This window comes from Strix aluco, chromosome 1 (genome assembly GCF_031877795.1).
Source record: "Strix aluco isolate bStrAlu1 chromosome 1, bStrAlu1.hap1, whole genome shotgun sequence".
In the NCBI taxonomy this organism is placed as follows: Eukaryota; Metazoa; Chordata; class Aves; order Strigiformes; family Strigidae; genus Strix; species Strix aluco.
This window is the reverse complement of record NC_133931.1, coordinates 70552661-70558881: the sequence shown is the minus strand read 5'-3', so window position 1 is coordinate 70558881 and position 6221 is coordinate 70552661.

Here is a 6221-nt window from a genome sequence, read left to right as displayed (position 1 = left end):
AAAATAAAATAAATGTACTGAATTTTATCACAGCTAGAATGTGCAGTGATACTGCTTAAACTAGGTAAGGTTATATAAAGTACTGTGCATGATTTATTATGCAGCTTTCCTGCTGCGCAACAATCCCACCCTGAATTACTAGCTCACCTCTTTCCTAGCCCATAGCCTTAATACTGGCAAACTGCACTAAACAATGTAGATCATGATTGGCATTCATGTATGCACACGTTAGGCAAGTTCAGTTCCCATGCTACTTAAAGCAAATTACATGTATGATGGGTCACAGTTTGAGAGAGAGCAGCTTCTGTGATCCTTACTTCTTCCTATGTTCTTCAAAAGGGCAGGGCCAAGATCTGGTGGGCAGGAACAACAGACAGGAGAAATCAGCATTCAAGAGGAACAAAATATTGAACTTCTGGGGGTTTCAAGCAGATTTCATATACATATGGTTTGCATAATTGCCAATTTCTTGAATCGGCATCTTCAGATGAACCTTGCAGAGTAACAAAAGGAGGGAAGAGGTGCCCTAGTCTCTGAACAAAGTTTTTTCCAAAGTATTATTTATGCAAGTGCTAAGGCCCAGATCTAGAAGGATAAAGGACCTGCTTAACCACTTTACAGAGCATCAGCAGCATACAGTGAAACGTTCTGCAGATACAGCTCTGGAGTGAAGGTAGCAAAAAGGTCAAAAGTTATTAACTCCATTTCTCGGAGAATTGCCTAGCCTTTAATCCAAACCCCCAAAACATGTGGCAGCCTGTCATTGCTGAAGCTGTTAGAAAATGTGTTACTGATTAAGACATAAATTGTCTCTGTGTAGAGTGCAGTCACTAAGGATATTCAGCCTCTATTTCTTAAATTATGGCTCTAATGGGCTTACTGTTTCCACAGAAAGATTTGGTGATGTGGGGTATGCTACAGTAAAGTATTTTCCATTTATACCCCAGACTTGAACCTGCATGTGGAGTGGATTCAGTCTCTTTGCTCCAGCTTTGAAGAAGGAGATACCCTTTATTTGAAGCTGGGTGCAATAATCGTGGCCACACGTCCTTCTTTAGTTCAGGAAATCTCACTGGTGAGAGCTGTGCCAAATCTTGCCTTTAAGAAAGCATTATCTGACAGACTTTTGGTAACATATGCAAAGTCAGGGACTTATCCTTTTTCAGATCACAAACAATTAATATATTACTTCCTTCTGGCAGAGCATTAATCAGGATAAGTCAAGATGAAGGCTGAGAACCTTGTCTCCTTACATCTCAATGTCTGAAGAATTTATAGTAGTTAAAAGCAATGGAATGAAAATAAAACACTTCCTTACATCCTTTTCTTAACATTGTCCTACTTGTAGAGTTATCTGTCTACCAGTCGACTACCTCTGTGACAGCAGCAATCAAGGTTTTGTAACGATACTTCCCGTCAGATTCTCCTGGCTATCTAGAGTCCCAACTGCTTGAAAATAACAACCCCAGGGGCATACCAGCTGAAACAAGGTATGCCCAAAAGGGAAATCTCTGCAGTTATCTTTGTAAGAATATTTCTTCTCTGTACCTCTCTGGCTCTCCCAAATACATAGTCTCACATAGCAGCCACTCACTGGGAAACAACAAGCTGATGTTACTTCTTGGTCTTCCTGTGCTCAGCTGGCTTTATATCAAATTCAGGGACACGCTCTTAGTGAATAGAACATTGCATTTCACCACTCTCCTGTAAATGATGCATCACAAAATAAAATGTCCCTGATCCACTCTGTCGCTATCTGCTCTACCGTTGGGATTAAAGAGAGAGGGATGTCAGCAGTTGCTCACAGCTGATCAAGAATGGGCTGCATCCTTTCTCTAGTGGTCCTGGGAGTGGCACTGAGAAAACTTCAAGACACACCACGTTATCCCCTCCCCGTGGGTCCCTCACACTCAAGGGAAACAAGCCTCTTCATTCTTCAACATCCAGTCCTGAAGTTAGGTTGTGAAGAGCTTGGGGTATTTGTTTGTGAAGGGTTGGGGTATTGGCTTAGCTATAGTCAGCTGGGAGACCAACACTGAAGGGCAGAGCACCAGGGTCAAATTCAGCCCAAACTACCCTGATGGAAGGACAGTAAGTAAACTGATTTCTCCATGCATTGTGACTCAGGTTTCCAGACCAACATTATAATACAGTTTGCCTGGATTAAAAACTGGACACTCTCAGTGATACACTTGGCCCACGGATGCTTTTCAGGATTAAGGAACTACAGTTTTGAATTAGCAGCAGCTATAAATTAGTTCTATGGTACTGCTGTGCACATACCATGTCAAGCCTGTTTGTTTGGTGGTTATTAATCAGAGAAGGATGGCATGGGAATTGTCTATGCATAGGTAATTAAAGCCATTCCAAAAGCAGGAATTTGGTGTTTGCAGGAAGCACTGATGGGCATGTTTCAAGAGAGTGCAGCATTATGTTTACCATGTTTGCTTTCATCCTGCTCATGCATGTACTCATGTATGCAACCCCATTCTCCCAGAATTCTATCAGTCATTTCCAGCAACCAGGAAATTCTATTTTCTTGATATATAACTGTTTCTGTCTTGGGTTTTTTGCTTGCTTGCTTTTCACCTATTCTTTTTTGTAAGAGAGATTCACAACAGGAAAAGATGGGACACTGTGTATTAGGGGAAAGTTCAGGCTCAGTTTATGCATCTTGTTCATGAATAATTTGGGATCAGGATTTGGTGTTCATGTCCTTTGGTTTTGCTTTTATTATGGAACAAGGCTCATTCCTCAGAATCACCTGAGCATTCTCTTATGATAAATTCCTTACTCTTCAGTCAACTTGAAAAACTGGCACTATATCTTACTTTTTTTGTAATACATTATAATTGGAGTTCTTTAGGTCCTTCATTTTAATTAAAAAGTCTTACTTTAGGATCTTAGCAAAGTTTTATTTCGTGAAATGTGTAGAATGGGGGTGTTGTGGCTGTTTCCAGGAATACCTTTGTATTGCATGGTTGCTCACAATTGTAGAATTCACCCCAGAACTGACAGTGTCTCCCATCCACAGTGATAGGCATGAGCTTGCATTTGTGGCTCCTGGTTCAAGTGAAGGACATTTCTTCCTACCTGATTATTCTTTCTCTTTCATCACTTCTCCTAGGAAAGAAAAATTCAGGCAAAGGAAGAGCAGCAGCGAAGATTTGTGCACAGCAAGAGAACAGTTGTATCTGAAGACTTTCTACTGACTAGGTTGTGTGGCAGCAGATGGGAGAAGAGAAAATGTCCTTCTTTCCTTCACAGATCTGTCAACAAACAGAGGCTTTGCATTCCTCCAGATGGGAAGATGAAGAGAAAACTCTTGATTTTTGTCTCTCCTGCATTACTGTCAGAGAAGAGAGGCTTAGCAGAAGTGTTTGAAGGTAAACCTGGCAATAAGTTTGGGAATCTGACTTTTGACGTCCACATTTGCTGATTCCATTTGCTTCAATTTAATACGGAAGTAACATAACTTGAACTGGCCTGCTTCAGTAAAGCGTTCCATTTATGTGCCTAAAATCCTTAATACAAACCAGTTACACATAGTGAGATTCCTTCACGTACTTTGTGAGTGCTGCTAACCCCCAGGTTTACACTATGTCAGCAGGGGGTTTACCCAAGCCAGCTCCATGCACAAGAATCCTTCCTGCTGTCTGATACGGTATTGTAAATACAGAGAAGCTCTAACAAAGTTAATCCGAGTTACAGCTGACTAAATCTGGTGTAAATGAAGGCAGAAATCTGTACCGGGTTAGAAGCACGGATTTAAGCATTCCTCTCTCTCTCTCTCTCTCTCTCTCTCTCTCTCACACACACACACACACACCACCCCCCCCCCCCCCCTCCTTTTTCTCTAGTGAGTCTTCTGTCATGGTGGGACTTTCCCGCCTTACTTCCCCAGTAAAATCAACACAGATACATCACATTTTTAGTTATTGTTTATTTCAGCTACTTGGGCCAAACCTGTGGTAAACTAACTACAAAACTGTCCAGGCTGGTTCAGATCTGGTTTACTTTTACCTGTAAGATTATAAGATTGCTCCTTCAAGTGAGCAGGTTGTCACTTGTTTCTCTGTGAAGGCTGTAACCAAAGAATTAAATTGTATACATCAGACTGTGGCAAATAAGACTCAAAAAACCACTTGATCACAGATGTGACATTGGACAAAAAGTTATCTGTCACCTTTACTTGCAGTGACAGCAATATCTCCCAGCTTTTCCCTCCTCTGCTTAGTATGCCATCAGCCATTTGTGTCACAAGGCCGGTGAGAAAATGATGGTATGTTCAGAAAGAGGGCAACCTAATGGCATGAAGCCTCAAAACCAAAGCATTCTATTCACATGGCTGCCAACAGCTGATGTCATCAGGGCTGACTTATATGACATCACTGTCACATACAGCACTCTGTGTGCTGTAACCTAACCAGGCCAGAAAACAAAGCATTATGCCATGTTATATCTACCTCCTGTATGGGCCTGGCTGGTCATTCTTCCCATTACCAGAAAGAAAGGAAGAAGAACTGCGCTCAAAAAGGATTCCCAAGCACTCCACCCTTTACTCATTTCATGGCCACTTCTCCCATCCTGAAAGTGTCCCCCTTCAGCTCAATCGAGGGCACTATCTTACTTTACCAATAATTTTCTCCTTGGCAAAAACACTAATATAGTGAAACTGTTAGTTAGCTGAGCACCTTGTGGTTGAGGACAACAGAACATACTCTGAATAACTTGTGGGGTTATTACAAGCCCAGGATCGATAGATACGATGTTAGAGGACAAAACTTTAGAAGACTCATCAGCCTTTGACGGAGCACATCTCCCATCATAATGACATAGCTAAAGTGTTGGTTATTCAGCTTTGTTCTCTTTTCTAGCAAGGGTTTTAATCCTGTTTCACAACAGAATACATGGAGGAAGTTATTTGATGAGATCTCAAGTACAGCTTTTTTTTAATTGTTTGATTTTTGACATTCCATAGGAGCCATATAAATCAAAAAAATGTTGGAGGAAGGTGTTTCCTCGGTTCCATTTCATCGCCACTGTCATCCTTGGCAGTATTTCAGAAAGGATTTCTGAGGTATTCTTTGAAAAGTGGCCTGATTATGATCCCATGGAAACCACTGACAAAATAATCACCAACTGCAACTGAAATCCATCCATTTAAAAATTTAAATAATGACATGCTGATTTGGAGGAAGGAAATAGAGGTAAAACTGAGAAGAAAAAGATCCTTATGCCCTCATTTTTGTCTACACAAATCAATGAAAAAATATTTTTTTTATGTATTTGTGTCAGGAAAAGAAGAACATTAAGACAATACTTTCCTTCAAGATATTTCTTTCATTTTCATGCTCTTCTTAAACTGGGATGGACAGGAAATAGCTCTTGAGCCTTGTAAGTAGGTCAACTGTGGTTCTTATGCCTGGACCACGTTCCGCACTGTGGAAAGCAGGATACCAGTGGGGCTTGCGTATATGCACTCTCCCTAGGTCGGGTGGAGGCTTCTTTCTTTCCTCCCAGAACACAGTCCCAGTTCTCAATGGGGTGTGGGGGGACACACACTGGGAAGAAATTATCATCTTTTGCTTTTAAATTGCTCCCAAGCGTTTCCTCTTCCCTTGTTTCTTCAGGTTATATTAAATGTATCTTCAAGTTCTCAGCCAAATTAAGATTTTACTATCAGTCATATGGTGTGGGAGACTGATAGCTTGTGTATTAAACTGCCCCCAGACCTATGTTGTATATTAAAACTGCTTTTCTGGGGGCCTACAAATCTGGAATTATTTTCTGCAGTGATGCCATTTCACAAGGAGTATGAAGAGAACCCTTCCCGCAAGCCCTAAGCACCTCACTGCTTCTTTGACAATAAACGTGAGTTAAAACTTGCCGGATGTACCACTTTCAGGATCTGTGTTTCAGCCATTAGCTAGTCCACTAAAAATAGCTTCCTCTTTAAGGAGAAGCACAATCATTACATTTTTTTATCAGGCAAATAAAAATGTATAATTTGGCCATTAACATCCCTCCATTCTTCACTCTTTTATGTACAGTTACATGCCCAGACCTCAAGAGACAGGGGAGTTGGACTCAAGCTCATTGCTTTGTAGCCACTCCTAACTTCATCTAAGGGAGAACATGAAACACTTTGGCCAAAGCACAGTGGTGTTTGAATGAGCCTTTTCCTCCCCATTCATCTACAAATTACACTCATTGGAACA